At 44.3% G+C, this 19,483-nt stretch overlaps 1 protein-coding gene and 1 long non-coding RNA gene across 3 annotated transcripts in view; one reads left to right on the top strand and one right to left on the bottom strand.

Moving 5' to 3' along the window:
• LOC105195650 overlaps nucleotides 1–19,483 on the bottom strand; it is a 264,949-nt gene that overhangs the window by 10,464 nt on the left and 235,002 nt on the right. The window lies entirely within an intron of this gene.
• LOC113003593 overlaps nucleotides 1,767–19,483 on the top strand; it is an 81,736-nt gene continuing 64,019 nt past the window's right edge. The window contains exons 1-2 of one of the 2 annotated variants that reach the window (XM_039448285.1): nucleotides 1,767–2,271; nucleotides 18,602–18,660. The gene's annotated coding sequence lies outside the window, so the exon portion shown is untranslated. Of the gene's footprint in view, nucleotides 2,272–7,970; nucleotides 8,618–18,601; nucleotides 18,661–19,483 lie in introns of those variants that run through there. The other variant, XM_039448286.1, reaches the window with a different exon arrangement.

Consider the following 19,483-nt stretch of genomic DNA (forward strand, 5'->3'; position numbering starts at 1 on the left):
ACACCTCGTGGTATCCGCATGGCTCACACGTACGCGACGGAGTCGTCGGTGTGATAAAACGCGGTCGCTCTCTCGCACCTAACCTCGCCGCGTCCGTCTCTCTCTTCCTTCGCATATACCTTCGTAGAGGGTCGGTGGTCAGCTTGCAGCAGGGAGAGGAAGGGGGGAGGGGGGAGGGCAGAGAGAAGCTTCTCTTTCTCATTTCCTCTTTCTCTCTCTCATTCTCTCTTTCTCTCGTGCTCCCTCCGTCGCGTCGTCTCCTCCGCTTCCGTCTGCGTCGTGGTACTACTACTACCCCTCCGGCGCACAGGGCTTTTCTCTCTTCTCCGCAGCCTCCGTCTTTCTCCTACGATCGCTCGGACACAGCGCGTCTCGAACGAGTTCGGTGGCGCTCGTCTCGTTCCGTCTCGTTCCGTCTCGGCGCGCCTTCGTTGCACTTGGGCCGCGCGCGGGAAAAGAGAGGTGGTGCGCACCGCCTCTCTCTCTCTCTCTCTTCGTCCGTCTCGCTCTCACTCGTGCGCGCGGACTCACCCCTGCCGACCCTGCCCGCCAACGTCCATCGACGACGGCGATTCCGTCGCGAGCTTATACGATCGGGATCTTCCTCGTCGCACCGCCGATTCTCCCGTTGCTACCGTCCTCCTCGAGAGTCGTTCAGGAGCGCTGACGAGGTCGTCGTCACCCGGGGTAAGACGCCACGTACCGATCGAAAGTCGCCCGTCTCGTCGAACGTACGCATCATTATACTATCGTAAACGGATATACGGAACCGTGGCCTGCAGCCTTCAATCTTACAATTCGCGCCCAAGCTCGTATTTCTCGCGTAACCAAGGAGAAAGATCGCGTGGCTACGTATACCTATACGCCGAAAAATGCAGACGACGCGTGAAACGAACCGTGAAATGTAACGTCGCGGAAACACGAAGATCTCGAGCGACGAGTGACGAGCGACGAGCGTCGAGCGCCATCGAACGTCGCGTATCGATCGTCTCGATCTCGTTCGATTTATCGATACGGCGCGCGCGACGTAGTCGCAGTCAGGTGAATCGCAGTTGGTGACGCGCGCGGTAAAACGCGCGATCGCGCGCTCGGTCCTTAAATAAGTTACGGGCGGGCAGCATGGCGTAGCGTTAATCGACGTAAACGGCGTCTCGCATAAATCTTCAATTTTACCGCTCCGGGCGGTCGGGTTCCCGCGTCCGGAGAGCCCAGCGTCAAGGGGCGGTCCTGCTGCTCCCGCGGCACTTTTCTCTGTCCCTCCGCCGTCCCGGCGCGCGCGAGCCGTATCTCGCACACCAGCAGCAGCAATCCCCGCGCGCGTCAACCCTTCGCCGGCAACCCTCCGCGCGCGCCCGTCCGTCCGTCCGTCCGTCCGTTCGTACGTACGTACGTACGTCGGTCCGTCCGCTCGCTCGCCTCGCCGGTCCTTCTCTTCTTCTCTCGTTCGTTTCCCACCGCCTGCTTTCGCCGCCGCCGCCGCCACCGCCGCCGCCGCCGCAGACGGCTCGCCGACGCCGCCGCCGCCGCTGATCTCACGCCGACGGTGCGCGCCGTCCTCGTCGCACGTTCGGCGCGCCTAGGAGAAGCAGCGACGAAGGTTGCGATTGTGCGCGGTAGAGGCGCCACCGTACGGGGCAAAGTGGCCAAGAGGGGCCACCGGCTTGCTCCGCCGCTGGCCGGCGCGCGTAGTTCTCTCCCTTCGCTTACAGCATCCGCCGGAGCTTCTCCTCTCTCCGCCTACGCGGTGCGAGTGTGCCGTGTGCGCCAGTGCGCCCGCAAGCCCGAAAGTTCGCGCTCCGCCACGCAGCCCAAGCTCTCTCTACCCGCGCGCTGATCGGCCACGTTCGTCAGGCCGGGAGCCCCCACGTAAAAAGAGGCACCGGGGCCGCGCGCGCGAGCCGAGGAAAAGGACGAGATAAGGAACGAATTTGTTTAACGTATATATTTAGACCAAAAGAAAACTAAAGTTTCGGTTCTTCTTCTCTTTTTTTCGTTAAGTATAAAAAAACGGAAAGTAACGTTTCGCGACGTAAGTTAAAAGAAAAGAGGTAGCGCAAAGGTGCCGGGGAAAGGACCTTTTTAACGACTCGCGGCTCGACGTTTGTACAGATACTGTGATGTTGAAAGCTCGCGCGAGAGCTTGCAGTGAGAGAGAATCGAAGAGGATCGCCGTCAACCTGCTGCCGGCTTCGAGTGCGCCGATGTTGTGAACATCTTCTTACCCGTCCTCGTCCTGCGAACTTGTCTCCCTGGGATCGGCGCGACAAACAGGTGAGTGTCAATCGCGACGAGCGAAGGGAGACGTCCGAGCGCGAACCCTTCCTCGTTCACGCGTTTCTCTCTATTCTTTTCTCTTCCCGCGCGCCTTCCGCGTTCGACTTACGCGCGACGATCGTCTCTTCCCTCGATCGCACACGCGGGGACGATCGTCCTACGATCCTCGGGACTGTCGATCGCTGTTTATCTGTCTATCGGTCTGTCTGTCGCGACAATTATTATACCTACGCGCGGAAGTTAACTTACATCGTAATCTTAGCGCGAACCGAAAGGAAAACGACGAGGTTATCGAAATCTTCCACGACAAATAAACTTTTCTTTTTTTTTCTTACAATATTATTTTGATACAAGACACGAGAGGATACGATAAGAAAGACGGAAGGATTTTTTTCCGCGATAAGTGGAGACAAGTAGATGCACGCATTGCCTGTTTTCGCTGAACAAAGACGAGCTTTCGGAGCTTTCTTCCGAAGCGAAGCGCGTTTTACACGTGGATTTGTACACTCGGAATTCGGCAAACCGGTTCCGATAGCGCTTATTTCCTTTCGAGACGCGTCGCGCGCGAAACGACGCGTTTCCCTCGCTAGTGAAACACTCGCTTATTTTGCTCCCGACGTCTGACTGCGCGGTTCCTCTTCTCTCCTTAGGCTAGTCAAGCTCCGCGCAAAGGAAACGTACTTGATCGTGTGGTGATGTTGACGGTGACGGATGTGATGTGCTGGTGCTAACTGTGCTCGCGATTAAAGAAACAATCGTAAAACGAAAATCGCGTAAAAGAAAGGAAAAAAATAAATGACAGCGACGATAACGATATCCGAGTGACAGCAAGACCGTGCGAAAGAGAGAGATCCGTATCTCTTCGATCGTGGTGCTCCTGATTAATAAAACGAGAACAATCGTGCGGCTGGTAAATAAAAAACGTCGCGCGATGTAATCGCGCTAGTAATAAATAATTGCTGAAATTAAATAATTGCGCGACTCTTTATTGAAACGTACGCGATGGGATATTTAGACGTCGAATATCTCAATGATCTAATCGAACTCAGAATGTTAAATCGCTACTAAAGTTCCCGCTGCTTCACGCGATGTTCTATCGATATTTGAAAAAATAAAGACGAATACGAGTGGAAAATGTGTTGAGTCATTGCACTAACGTCGAAAATATTCTTGAAACTATGATGACAAGAATAAATAACGATACATGCAACGCGATAAATACTTGTGAAAAAAGGAGTGTCGGTTATACAATTAAATTAAATTTCTACGTAAAAATAGTGGTAAAAATTTATTTGATAAAAATTCGTTAAACATAGGTGTTCATTAAGTAAATTAAAAAAAATTGAGCCGGTATACAGAATAAATTGTAGGCAATAAAGAGAGTAATAAATAAGTGATGATAAGAATACGCTTGAGTAAAAAAAAACCATGTTTAAATAAATCTTGTGTGGTACGCGCAAATGAGCTCTAAAAAATACTCGTAGGATCGCAGCGTAACGCAAGAGCGTTTATAAATAAAAGGGAATTCAAAGCGCGTGATAATTCAGCAAAACTTATCGGAAGCATCTTCGTGACAGTAGGTACGGTCGGCTCCTGTCAGCCGGAAAAGCGGAGATGTCAAACATTGTTCCGACGGCAGCCGTTTAACCCGCGACAGGTCGGGCCAGACGTAGCGCGGATTCGTTTTTAAATCAATAACATAAACCTCATTGGAGCTATTCTCAAACGCGACGTAAGCTGAAATATATAAATAACCGGTCATTTTAGGGTGGGAATACCAAACGCCTTAATTAATAATGCTTTGAAAATTGCGCTAAATTTAATCAGCGCTCCGAAATTCAGCATCGTCTTTCATTACGCCGAATATTTTTACAACTATTCAAAAAATCACATTAGCGCATTATTTTTACTATAATTGCGCGAATTTCCTCGATTTTGCCATGATATATAAAAGGAGACATAATTGAGTAAAACTTAGAAAAGTGAGAGAAAAATTCTGTGTTACAATTTAACATTTCATCACTCTATTTTTTTTTTTGCTAATTAACATAAAATAAATATTCGCACGCGAACACTGTGTATTTCGAGTTAAAAGCGTTCTAGAAATCTTATTTCTGTCGTACACTTAAAATTAATCGTAGCGACGAACGATGACGTATCCATGGAACACTGTTAAGATGTCGTTCGAGTAGTCGTCTGTGTTGAACTAAGATCACGGATAGAGTAACCAAGAAGAGTAACCAAGTCCAACGGAAAGTCCAGCGGAACCAGTTTCGTCGGTTCAGGTACGCGTTTAAAAAAAAAAAAGAATCCGGTTTTAGAGCGAAAGGGTTTCAGTAAAGCGCGCGGCGAAACTGTTTTGCTGTCGGAATGCCGCGTGCAGTTAGCGGTTCGATCGATGGTCGCGTATAAACAGCTAATAATCAAACGAATCGTGTCATAAACAATCCCCACGGTGGGGGCGGTAGGGTGGTGGTAAAAGTATAAATGAGTGTCGATCGGTAGTGGGGTAGTGTACAGCCAGGGGTGGGGGTGGCGGCTTCGAAAAGCGCAGAAAAGCTTGACCCGCATAAAAATTTGTTTCGATACATCCGCGGCCTCGCGGCATGCTCCCACCTGTCTCTCTCTCTCTCTCTCTCTCTCTCTCTCTCTCTTTATCACTCTCTTTGCATCTTTATTACCGAGACTTAGAAATACTTGGTTAATAAAAGAAGCCTTGTGTAGACAGTATTGTTTCTAAAATTCGATATTTGAACCCGTCGCGATATTCGGGATTTGCATATTGTAAGTTTGGACGAAACGTACATAACTGAAATTTACTACGGACTTCGGAAACTCGAACATTATCTGTTTTCGGAGGATATATTGATTTTTAATTCCTTTTAATTATGGGCGCGTCACCTAAAAGCTACTGCAACTTCGTCAAGTTGAAATTGATATTAGTTTTTTTCAAACTTCAGATCGGATAAATATACACGATATATATTCTCATTCTCTCAGGCATTTAAATTGATACAATCTCGTGGTCAAAGGACTAAGCGCGGAAGAACTTTCGCGAGCGCATCGTAAATCAAAGCTCATTCTTGTGTATGTTTCAAAAATGTATAAATATTCTATAATTCCCAATTTTTGGACAACGTATCTGTAATTATTTGTTACAAGAAGAAACGTAATTTTATTCAGATATTGTTTCCCGTCATGATTGTTTTCCAACACAATTTTAAATTATGTGATACAGTTGCTTTACTCTATTTTAGTACATTCTTTTTAATATTTCTTTTTTTAAATAAATTGCTATGTGTAACAAAATTATTTTTTTATCGCATAGAACTTATAAATTTTTGTCTTATCAAAGTTTCATTATTAATAAAAGTACAAAATTAAAGAAGGTTTTTTTATTTTCTTGAAACGTCAACGTGACAGTATAGAAGATTACGTGTTATAATTTTATATACTTTTTCTTTAAATCGTATTTTTAACATTTTTATTTGGATCAGATTTTCAAAATTGCATTTACTTACATTTGTTAACTGCTAAAAATATAATATAATAATCTATGCGGAATCTCTCTTCTTCATAATGCAGCACAGTATGACCCGTTTTGAGAATCTACAAGCGAATTTGCCAATGTATTATTTATGTAAAGTACCTTTCATCTTCAAATTTTATAAACTTTACGAGTTTACAGATTTCATATTTAATTTGTAAAAATTTATAGGATATCATGCTGAGATCCTCTTTCTATCGAAAATAATTTTGAGAGAAAATCATTAAAATAAAACAAAATCACACACAGAGAAAATGTCCATAAACTAAGAATAGTAGTCTATATTTCATGTTCTTGATATTATCCTACGTCCATTTATCGCTGTATCTGTTAAAATTTTACATTTTTTATCACGTCGCAGTATCTGTCATTGCCATCTTTCGTAGAATTCTCCGTATCTTTGTCTCAATCAACGTATTATCGCGTGTCTAATTTTCTCCGTCCATTCTCGTACAAACTTTAAAGGTCCGTTCGTATCTTTTTTGAAATGGAGTCGTTTCAATAATATCCTTGACAGGCGTGACGTTAATCTTTCACGAAAATATAAAAAATATAAAAAAATAATTGAAGAGGAAGTCGGAAATGCGCACGTATCACACCCGTCCTGGGAAGATATAACGGATCTTTATTCTTGTCTCGCGCGAACTCGTCACTGTCACCACCATTTCCCAAATGAGAATTCTATCCGTCGACGGAAAATGCCAAAGTGGCCAGAGTTTCGATGACAGTAATGCACGAGATCGTGGAGTTTGTCCCGGAAAGAAACGCGGCGAAAGTGATCTTGTCGCGGCGCGTCACATTGGCGCGTGACCAGAACGAGATGTGTTAGTCGTCGAAGATCGATGCGCCTGAAACCGTTCAAAAAAATGAAACAATATATACGGCCACCTTTCCCCCTCCGTCCTGTAAAAAACCACGAGGTCGGTCCTGTTGTTGTCTCTCGCAGTGGGAACGCCATGCGAAGGGTGGGGAATATGTATACTCCGAGGGTGAACGGTATGATAACGTCGAACGGGTCGACACGCAATGTATCGGTCGGCGAAGAGAGGAAAAAAATGGGGGCGGTGGGGGTTGTGAAGGTTGCCCCCGAAAGAATCGAAAGTTTCGTCGAGTCGTAGAGAGATCCGCGCGCGGAGCAGCGTGGCGCGGAGGATGGGGTGACGCGCGGAGGAAAAGGGTTGGGGTTGACTCGAGGCTGCTTGCTTGTAAGAGTCCGGGTGGCGGACGGAGCAGAGTAGGTAGGGGGATACATCGGTGGATCAGGGGTAGGAGATGACGAGGAGACGGGAAGGATGCGTGGCGCGATAGTAGAGGGGATGCGAGTCGAGGGTGAGTGGGTTAACTGCAAAACCCGATCGTCCGTGTTTTTATCTTAAGACGACTCTCCTCCGTAGAAGCCGTAGGAGACGAGAGAAGAAGGGGTTTCTCGTCTCTGGAAGGGAGATTGCTCGCCGTCGGGTCCGCGTTGGAGGGGTAGATACGGCGGTGTCGGCGGCGTCGACGGTGGCGGTGGCGGCGGCGGCGGTGGCGGCGGCGGTATGGTGGCGACGGCGTCGACGGCGGCAACGGCAACGGCGGCGGCGTCGGCGTCGTAGCGTGCGTCGCGAGGGGGTTGCAGGAGGGGGCGGTGGTGGTGGCAGCAGGACCGGGATCGACTGGGGGTGGGTGGGGGTGGTGGTCTCGCTCCTACGAAAGAGTCGGTGGGGATAAGACTACCCTCGGAGGCAGGAGTGCGTTTGCGCCGCCGCCGTGGAGGTGGCATCGGGTGCTAAGGGTTGCTTATTCGCCCTGGTCCTGGCGGGGGAGGGTGGTCTCTCTCTCGTCGACGTTCACGACGGGGGTGGGGAACCCCTCGTCCCCGACTGCAGGGTTAGGGTGGTCTTTAGGTCTGTCAGTAGCAAAGCGGCGGCCTCATCATACGGAGCTGCCGGGGCTGACCAGCGAGGCCGAAATCACTTAAGACGCGTACACCTTGTAATATACCCACCGGTACAGACGCGCGCGCGCGCACCGCTAGCCCACCTACACATACACATATACACGTACACGACACCACACACGTACACCGCATACACCGACCAACACGTACACACTCACATGAGACTACTCGCGCGCGCGCACACGTAACACACGCGCAACACACACGTACGACCGGGGGAAACGACGACGACGACGACGACGGCTCGCTTATACCGCACGGAACCACGTACACAAGGAGACGTCCGGCTTACATGCACGTGCGTACACGGCCGAGGAACGCGCACACCCGCTCGCGGATATATACGTATGCCCTAAGGACACGAAGGACCAAACGTCGTGGAGCTACGGGTCCGCGAACGTGGTGCGCGAGGCCGTGGTGAACCGGGAAGTCGAGTCGTTGGCGGCTACTAGCGGTCAACGGACGGACAGTGATCGGACTGGTGGTGCTCGATCGTGGATAAAGCGCGACGTAACTCGCGATGACGACGAGTCAACATTCGCGGAAGACAATGTGATCCCGCACGTTAACTCTTCGCATCTACCTCGCGATTTCGCAAAATGATCGGCCGGCCGGGTGAACTGTAGGTGGGCTACAGTAGTGGCGATCGGTTACCAGTGTCCGGGCGTCGTCGCTCCAACGGTACTTGTTCTCTTCGGCTCGAATCTTCGGATGAACATTTGTGTCCGCGTATCGCGGATCCGCGTTTCTTTCTATCAATCTGTGATCACTGTTGCTCCTTTACGGCGCGCCTCGTTCGTGACTTAGTGTGACACGTGTGTTTATCTCGGGGATAATGTGGTCGCATCGCAGATAAGGTAAAGTTACGTGACATTACGGTGTATAATCTTTTACCGTGTGCTCGCAGTGCTTCGGTGCTCTATCTTCCGTAAATGCGTAGCGATGAAATGTTTTTCAACTAGCCGCCGATTTACGCGCTTATCGTTGCGTGTACCTGTATTGTATCTTGGATATTTTAAAGACACGATATTATCGAAACTTGGCGATACAGTGAACGTTACGAGTTTTAGAAGCAAACGGATTTTGCGAGAGGGAGAGAGACGCGACGGAAAGAAATAAGAAAAGTTGCAGGGATTAAGGACAACAAAAAGGAAAAAAAATGAATCGTCGGATAGAATTTCTTTCGTGTGTTCTGGTGTTTCTTCTCCCTCTTCGCCCGAGTTCGAAAGAGGGTCGTCGGACGTTGCGTGCTTTCGTAGCGATTGTGGGGTGTTGTAACGCATTCGTAAACACATCTCCCGTAATACGCGAGCATACTTCGTGCCATCCTGATTTAGTTTCGAGTCGCGGCCGTCCGTGATTAATGATGGACGCGGCTTTAAATTAGGACGACAACGTGCTATTAAATTAGCGGATAATTTGATACAGAATATAATACGTGGTATCGGTATCGCCAAGTGTAGGGATAGAATTTGATTCGGTCGAATGGCGAGATTATCGATGGGCACAGAGTGGAAATCATATTTTCGAAGCCTATCAACCTAATTTTAATACGCCATTCTTTATGAGGTGTATAAAATGATCGTATAACGCGGGTGCGCTAGGCATGCTGATTTTCGAAGCGAATAAACGCACCGGGCGGTGTTTAAAAAACCTAGCCCTCTGGTGGGGGTGACGCTGAAAAGAGCCGCGATTCGTATTATCCGGTGGTGTTTAATTGAGATTTAATTGACCCCTCCATTATTCATCGCGATTGTCAATGCGCGGTTTATGCGGTGTGTGCTACCAGTGTTTCGCTTTCGTTCGCTCATATCATTGTTACGAAATACAATTTATGCTTTTTGCTTTTCGTTGCATTTTATTTATTTCTGTTTTCCCCACACGTGTATGCATTATCCTGTGTCCCGCCTAATCGACGCTGCAAGCTCCCTGTCGCAGAGTAACGATGCAACTACTTTGTACGATTGTACGCAAATTGACGAGGCTTCGTAACTTTGACGAGCTTGCACGATCCCACACCTTGCATCCCGTATCCTTTGCTAATTTATATTTTATTTCATACAGTTTACATCGTAAGGCGCACGTAAGGGACGACGATTCTTGGAAGCCTCGAGTGCGTAAGAAACCTCGAATGCCTTTGCGTTGGGAATCGTTGGAAATCGGGAATTGTGCGTAATAACCGTCACCGTCACCGTGTCACGTCACCACGACGGGCGTACGAGCCTTTCGCAATCGCACGATTTTATCGCACGTCACCTCCGTCGGGAGTCCTTCGCGACACGTCGCGTTTATATCCACATCTATTTTCTCTCTGCGAAGATCGCTCCGCCGTTTCGATGCATCGGGTTTATTACTCAACTAATAGGATCGGCATTTTCCGACCTTTATTTTCAGCAATCTTAAACCGCTAGAGCTCGATCTACTTCATTTGTGTATACATTTTTCAAAAAATCAATTTAAAGTTCGTGAACCTCGGGATTCGCGATGCAAATGCGACGCCGGTCAAGATGTAAAATCAAAGAATATCGCTCGCGTATGCATCACTGAAAGATTAGCGATGTTCCGACCGCTATTATTCGTATTCCTGGGTTTTCGAGAATTTTCGTCCGATGTCTCACTTTTTTTTCATTTCGTGAAACGAGCAGTAAATAGAAATCATCCTTCACGGTATCTGCGCAAATATTTAGTTAACGATTCGACAAAAATGGATATAAATAGCGGAATTGAGTCCGTTTCTCACCGAGCAGATCGTAATAAGATAGTTTCGAGTATAATTACTTCTCTGGACGAAGGAAAGACTGATTTGTTACGATAAGATTATTATTTAAGTTGTAACTCGAGTATAATTAAGTACGTACAATGAATCAATTGTCTTTTTAAACTTTTGTCTTTCGCTCGAGAGTTATTGACGTTTCTCTTTTCGCGAAATATTTCTCTCGCATTACAATTCGAAGTTATACTGAATTATATTTAGACACTTTACATTTTTATAACATTATTTTAATATATCCGTCCATCATTATCATACGCAGCGCACTCCTGTAATATTTAATCAATGTGATTTATTCTGAAAAAAGGACACGTCATTGGTATGAAGGTTTTCAACGGCAGCGCGTTTCGTGTCTATTTAAAAAAGGGAAACAATTTGTGTCGAATCTAACGTACTTTTAACTTGCTAAGAGAATATCTTGCTCCGACGTTAAAAACGGCAATGCATCGCTTGAGTGCATCTTAATACAGATAGCAGAACAAGAATATCGAGCACGAATAAAGATACTATTAAGTCGCTTTAACGATTCGTTAGTCGTGTCAAACTGCACTGTAATTTCTAAAATTGTCCACGCTCTCGTGCCATTTATAAAGAATGTCTCTTAAAAAAGAGTTCGAAACCGTCCACGTCTCGGTACTACTTTGTTACTTCCTTTGAATATCAAACAAGATTATATCCGTTTACACTGAATAATTCGCTCTTCGACGGTAAATGGAAATTTCATATTCCTCGGTTATCGAAGAATAGTTAAGTAAACTTGTCGTAGAAAGTGTATGCATTACACGTCTATATATAATAGATCGATACAATTGAATGAAGTTAATTTGGATATCGGGAGAAGAAATTGCACGAAATTGTGAATACACGGCGATAGAATATTTCATACCGTGCAGATCAAATTCTAGACTTGTGGATTCTGAGGAAGTGCGGCATGTCCGATTCGTACAACGTAAATGGATTTATCGAAAACTATTCCTGAAAAAAGATTTCGGCCACAATTGGTATAATTCTTTGATTCTTCGTAAGAGGCCTTTGACCCATAATCAACGAACGTGTCGAACAATACGGGGCAGCTGTCACTGTCCCTGTCTCCGTCGCCCGTTATCAACATCTGCCTCGTAAAGCGGCGTAGTAAGTGTGGACATCGACACGCGGCAACGCGCAAGTACATACACGTATTATACATACGCAACTCGCGTCCGTAATCTGTAAACAGCTTCAAATTCAGAGAGAGTTTCACGCTTATCGCGCGCGAGCTCTTCTCCTTCCAATATTTGTTCGCGGCGAAAGGGGGATCGAGTGACTTTTATCAAATGGCCGTATTGTCGTCGAAAGAATGGACGTCGCTTTCCCACACGACGCGCTCCTTAACATCCTCCACGGATTCGTTAACGGCCGATAAAATACGAGTATGTATCACGCATTGACACTTTTGTACACCGGCGCGACGACTCGACGTCACGGCGCTGATTTTGACAGCGCCAAGTTCCGTGTTTCGCGATACGTGTCGTGCAACGAAGCCGCGCCTGGGATAAGACACAATACATTACCACCACTGGTGGTAAAGCATCTTTCTAACCACCGCGACGTGCGTACCGACAACGCAATTATAACTTCGATGTCTACAATTGAAAGCAAAAAAAAAAAAACCATTTCTCGTGTGTCACGAGAGAAATCAATTTTACATACACGGTAGAAAGGGTGGAAACAGCTTGCTCGATTAGCTCGCTTGTTTGACAGCGAGGGTTGATCGAACGGGATTAAAGTTCGCATCTCTCCATTACGGACGATCTTAGCGTTACGCAGCATCCCGCGCGGTTCTTAATTAATTTTGCTAAAGTTAATTTGCGGCGGGGATAAAAGCAGATTTCCAATGTACCGAATCGCATAACTTTTTCTCGGTTAGGGAGCGCACTTAAGCCCCGACGACAGAAAGCTCGGATATTTGGTTTAATGAAATCTCTGGATTACGCGATTACGAATCCGGTGGGGCCTACCGGGGTCTCAAAGTTCGCATCCGTTCTTGCTCGCGAAACTTGCGATACGTCCCGGTTTTCGGTAGGAGTTTACGCTTCGCCTTGAGATACATCTAGAGCCGTCACGAATTAAATGTGATACGCGCTGCCACTTTCTATATACCTTGTGTAAGATTACGGTGCCGCCTGGGGAAATCATTTATTCCGCAAATCGAGTGCACTTGAGATGCGCGTTACGTATCTTTTCAAAGTCGCAGAAGTGTTAAAACCCTCCAAGTAATATTCCGAGCAAATAAGATCTGTAATACGCGGAATGAAAAAGTATTGAACGTAAATCTATAATTGTAATCGAAACGCCGCAGAGATTTGTTTCGTGCAAAAAAATATAATAAATGATATAAAAAGCTGCCTGTGAGAGATGAAGAAAGGTAATTTAACTTAATAAACATATAACTTAATAAGCTTGTAACGAAGAAGCGTAATTACAGCTATTGGTCAGGCGATACCGTGCCTCAAACGGTTGAATTCTATCTCTCGCAGAAATGCAACCCCGTAGAAAAACAAAATAAGTAGAATTACCTCGGCTAATGAATTCCATTATGCACTTCGCGCGCGCATTCCCGCCAAATAAAAAAAAAAAAGATGACACTCGTTTTTCGAAGCGGGAGTGGATTGTCATCGCGCGCGAGCTTAATCGCCCGCGTCATTAGCGTGCTTCGCATGTAGACGAAGAGCTCTGATTACACAGCGTTCCCCAACTGGAGCGCGATGCTCGAGGATCGCTCGAGCATCGTTCGAGAATCGAGCTGGCTGCATCCGAAGCGCGGATCGAGCGATTGGGCCGAGATCCAAACGAGTCTGCATACACCGGTGGGCTTTAGGAGACTCGCGACCGTTATTATGGATCATGTCCCGGCGAGTGTTGGAAGTAACGCTGTTTAAGCGTTCCCAAACGGCGGCCGTTGTCAGAAATCCGCCAAGTTTCGGACTGCCACTCGAGTGTGACGCGTTAAGACGCGCCGTCGTTGTCGTTGCCGTTAGCTTTGCGCGACGCGAGACGAAAACTTTCGTCAGATCTGAATTGTTGAGCCTAATCTCTCGGGATGCGCGTGTGCGCGCGCAGACGGGAGGTGAACGAAGTAGGAATGCGTGCGAATGAGCTTCAGAAAGTTTCAGCCTCGCGGAGGAACCTTCCAAGTGTAGAGAGACTTGGAAGAAAGAGCCTTGATCCAATCGGACTGTGCCAATCGTGGTGAGACACGGAGAGGTGGAAACTTTCGCGATCGATATATTTCAGCGGAAAACTGGCGTCACTCGTCATGAAAAGAACGCAGCGGCGAAAACGATGTCGAATAAGCGACATGGACGAAGTAACGAGCGATAAAAATGAGTGAAAAGTACCTCTCTTCACGCGTTTTGTAAAGATTTGGGAACACAAGGGTAGACTTTTATGACCTTCGCGAAGGAGGAGCCGCTCCTTCGCGAGACGGCGTTTCTAAGCTCGTTGAAACAAATGTAGCCGAATCCCGGCCTATTTGCATACTCATTGTACTGTAAGTACTTCACCCTAACGGCGGCGGTTGGTAGATCTCGTAGCAAAACGGGATACGGCGTGAGGTCTCGCAAGCTCCGCGAAAATCATTAATACGGGGAATGTATTGTCCAAAATTACATGAAATTACGGATCACATTACACAGATACGCATATATATACATTTATCTCCTCTCCTTCTGAACAATTATTACATTATTCGAAAAAGTGATTTTTATTATTTTATTGATTTACTATAAGTCTTTTTATCGTTCCGAGAGTTTAGATAGACGCAACGTAATATAAAAAATAAACATTTTATTTATAAAATAATAAAATTTACAGCTCGTTGGTTTAAAATCAATATAAATACAAGGCAATATCAATGCGAGTCAGAATACCAATGTTATGACTCGCGCAAGTCTTTTATTAAAACAATTAATGCTCCGGAATATTTCGATCATTGATTGCAGTCATCTTTAGCCATACTGTTTCTCTTTTGTTAATAAGTGACAATATTTACAAATTTCAAAACAGATAACTAAACCAGGACTGTATTATTAGATCGTATTATGTATTAATTGATACAATTTTGATGTTTTAGCTTTTAATATACTTCTTGTCACAATTTTCTTTGGCTTTTTGTTTACACTTTTTTTTATTATAATGAAAGAAGATTTCGGTCTGTTTGTTTGTGTAATTTCAATTCAGAGTAAGCCAAACACGAGAGCATACGCAAACTTTTCCGGCCAAATCTGGCATAATTTTGTGTTGATTATAAAACTATTGTTTTCAATAATAATAAAATAATCGATAATAGTTCTTTTCGTTTTAAAGCTTTGGTATTATATCGACTTTATTCTAAAAAAAAGTTTCGAAAAAAGTTAAATGTTATAATATAAAGGAAATTTCTGCGTCACGATTGTTCTATTGCTACATTTACAAGACTGGTTGGCTTGTTTACGTCACATTGTTTCATTCCATAGCGAAACACTCGCCAGAACACATGCAAGCTCCTCTGCCTTCAGTTTCGGAATTTTATACAATTTTTTTTATTACAAAATTAACTCTATACTACAAATTTCAATAATGTAAATCAACAATAGTTTTTTTCATTTTAAATCTTTGTGCATTGGTTTTTTTTACTACATCTAGTAATTTTCTTCCTCTCCTCTTTTTTCTCTTTTTTATTATTTATTTATTTTTATATCTGGAAATTGGTTATTAGTAGAAAGGTGATACGTACGGCTAAAAATATGATATCATATTTGATCAAAATTCAAAAACTTAAACGTCATAATTAATGTAACTTCTGTGCATTGTGATTGTTTTAATATTATTACATTTTTAAAGCTGGTTTATATCGCGATGTCTTATTCCATAGCGAGTCGTTTCCAAAATAACGCAAACTTTTTCGTTTTTAATTTTTTAGCATGCTCTTGCGCGATCTCTTCATAACTATAAAAGGAATATATTGTAATATTTGGATAATAATCTAAAACGCGAATCGGTAAAGAATTTATCTCGCATCGCATTTGCCCATGTTCAAATCGTATTTTATTCATGTTACAAATGTTCGAGTATGTATGTGTGTGCGAGGTCAAATCATAAAGAACAATAATACATTTTTGTAGCTGTATATCAGCTTGCAAGTTGCAAGAATTTCCGTCATCTCGCGGTCAGTCTTATCGAAGGAACTGAGAAATTCCCCGTTAAATTTGACTAATTTCTTGCAACATTACGGATTAAAATCTAACCACAAAACCGCGAACAATTTTAAAGACAATGTATGCGGAAGATACTGCATCATTGCAAACGTTTTGCAATCACTTGCGGTGAGATATATGTCGAACTCTATTGCACTGATACAATTAAACCGCGAAACGCACAAACCGATTAGATAATATATTTATTATTAGCATTGAAAGTAGAATTTAATATATATATAACGGTCTTCCGCAATTATTTTATACATGTAACATACACATATGAAATACGATATTTTTTAATCAAAAATCAACAAGGCAATTGTCTTAAAAAAGATACACTTACTCAAGATCGAGACGTATCTCTGTTCACCATCTACCGAACTCAATGATTGCCGAAAATGGGAAGCACATTGCAATTAATAATATCGGTAATTGGTGTATGCGTGCCGCGTGCCGCTGAACTTCAAAGGTCATCGCCTGGCAGCGCGAGTTTAATTAACGCAATCAAATGAAAATATTCATGTACGCGCCGGCGCCGAGCTCGGTGTGCGTGCACGTCCGTGTGTCGGCGTGAGCCGCCAGCTCATTATGCAAAAGTTTTGTGCGTTTCCCGCAATTTCAATATTCGTTCAATTCCCGAAAGGCTCGCAACGATAAATCGTGGCATTGACACAGATCGCGCGCTTCAAAATCGGATATAACTCGACTTTTCGGTCGAACGTTTTAAACCGTCGCCGGGTTCGACACGTGCTGCTGTAATTAAAATAGTATTTCGATAGGGCGCGTAATAAATGCTAACGCGTTTTATTGCAAATTTAATTCTTCGATGTCTCGTGTAGTTAAAGGGGATTATAACGTGTTTATAGATGCCGAAGATATACAAACGTATCGAAAGCTTTCCCATTTAATGAGAGTTACATGAAAGATATCGTGAAAATTTTCATTGTCTTTGCATATGACATCATTAAAGTTTCTTTCTCGACATATTACGGATTTTAATATTTCCTTCAGTCGTTACGTTGCGGTTACTCACAAGGAAAAGAAATCTAAAGACGTATTCGGTTATATGACATCCTTGGTCTTGCGAAATTGTTACGTAAAGAAAATAATTGTACGTCAAATGCACCAGTTTATCGCAGTTTACGTCTTTCCAACGTAAAAGTCGTAAAGCCAATGCGACAAATTTTTTTTTTATATTCGTTTTCGCCATTCACGCATAATCACGCGTGACGTGCATACGCGTTATCTCGCGACACTCGATCTAATATCAGACATTAGCTCACGTCCAGGAAATCGTGCAGCTTTCTGTCGCTAACTCAGCAGCAATTGGTGTCCTTCGTCACCCCCTACAATTGTCTCGAGGATACGAGAGACTCGCACGGTAATTGCGGCTCGACGTGTGTTGTGCGATAACGCTCGCATCATATCTGCGCGATTGCGTTTGACATGAATAAAAGCGCGCGCGAGTTTTAAGACGTGAGAATATTTTAATTTCATAGTTTTCACCGATATTGATACGATAAAAATTGAATCGCGCACTTGCAATCGCTTGCTGCTCTAATTGAGTAAAAACGCCGCTTCGCGTCATTACTTCCATATACGTCCAAGTCACTCTAGTCGCAAAAAAGTGACATAATCTACTTTCATGCGTCGCACAAAGCGTTATCATTTCGTCAGCGTGTCCCTGACTTATGCATGTGATTGACAACGACCGGCGATGGGCTACCGGTGACATGAAACGCGACAAAGTTTAAAAGTTGGCAACAGCTAAAATTGTCCTTACCGTTGAAATCAATGCACGTGTATCGTTGTCTATAAGAAAATTATTAGCGAATTCAAGCAATTTCGATCTACTCCTTGATATATATAATCGACAAACTCCACAGTTCATTACCGAGTCGTGACAGTCCCGTCGATTGAGATTTGCAACACTTAAATGAAGCTCAAGTTAAATCGCGTAATCTATATATCGAACTTTCGTTATCGAAGAAGTAACAAAAGAAATTGCGACTTATTACCATCCGTCAATTTTCAATTGTTTCTCATCTTGGCTGGATTAAAGTACTATTGGTTCCGATATTCATGTAAGTGATGGACCGATTTACGAGCGGAAGCTGAGGCATCGAATTGCGTCATTTACGTCAACGTTCTTTGTATCGCAGGAACGCCTTACGTGCCCGAGTATCCGCCGTAACGTAAATCGGTGCACGCGAGCTCGTTTGCCGCGCGCGTACACGCACTCGCGTATTGACACTTCTGCGGTGCAGCGGCGTGTGATGCGCCGACATAAACGCGCACGGTTCGTTGCTGCGACCCGGCGTGCACACGCGCGCGGGTACGCGCGCGTGAAATCGACCACGTGCATGCCACCGTCGTCGTTATCGTCACACCGTCTACAACGAGATAATGGTAGGGAGGGACGCGGAGAGCATTGCTGCGGGGAGAAATACGTGAACGCATATTAATTAAAAGCCGCATTGTCTCATCCGTTATGGGAAGACGTGCTAATTACGTCTCGAAGGAGAGATCTTTTGCGCCCCCTCATGAATCCACGATTGAATGAAGCGCGAATCTCTAGCGCCTGCTTTCTTTTCGCCTTCGTGAAAAGATCTCCCGGTTCTTCCCACCCGTGTTGCTACCTCGAACCGGCATACTTGGATACACCTTTAATTCCATGTGACATTGTACCAGAGATGATTTTGCAAAATTACCAACCCGTTTCCGTCGCGGAGACATTATCCGAGTGCTCGTAGCATAATTGTTATTGTATAGATGTTGAAAAAAAAGAAAAGAGAAAGCTGATTCGTTAGGGAATACGTATGCCTGGTTTCTGACGCTCCGCTTCGTCTGTCTAGATTGACGAATGACGCCGTAGCAGAGGGCTGGTTGGTGCGCGGATACCGGGACGCAAGAGGTAAGTTTTATGTTAAACTAGAAGGTAGAAATTAATCGCACATTGAAATCGATCGAGCGAGTCCTGGGATTTTGTCCTTATCAATTCAATTCTATGGAACACGTAAAACATAAGTACTAATTATCAATGACTTGAGTATCGGCAACCATTCTGCATTGTTTAACGTTGTCCATGACTTTAGTGGCTGTAGATTGCAATCAAAAACATCTGTGGATATCACGGATTTCGGATACCAAACCGTAAATTGATTACAAACGTTACGTTTCTAATAGCGCTTTGCTGTAATTCAGGATCGAATAAAAATATTAATAATTTCTACATTAATTAACGACGAGTGCACAGGATAACAGGAATTTATTGATAACGAGAATGTTACAAATTATTCATTATTGCCATTAAGCTTTTATTTTATCTTTTTCGTGAATAATTTTGCATATAATTATGTAACGGTTTAAAAACCCATAGTTTTTTAAATATGTATAAATATGATTGTTTTATATGTGATTGGTGTTTTACATAACTCGCGACAAAAACAAGTATAAAAAGTTATCGATATTCGCATTAAAGAGAGATCGTTAATGAATGCAGTGAAAGTTTGATGCGTTTTTCTTATAGTAACTTATAAATTTATTCTGTTTGCTCTTTTTCTTATATATTATTTCATAACTACAACCGATGCACCTTGTGTATCCGGATTTGTTTCGCTACAGTGCAAATGGGTTTGCTTTTTTACGTGATTCTTTTGTTATATAAATTTATTTTGAGGTGGAGTCTATATTTTGCGAAATAATTTTAAAGGTTTTCGATATAGTATTATGTATCT

The sequence above is a fragment of the Solenopsis invicta genome, chromosome 4 (genome assembly GCF_016802725.1).
Source record: "Solenopsis invicta isolate M01_SB chromosome 4, UNIL_Sinv_3.0, whole genome shotgun sequence".
In the NCBI taxonomy this organism is placed as follows: domain Eukaryota; kingdom Metazoa; phylum Arthropoda; class Insecta; order Hymenoptera; family Formicidae; genus Solenopsis; species Solenopsis invicta.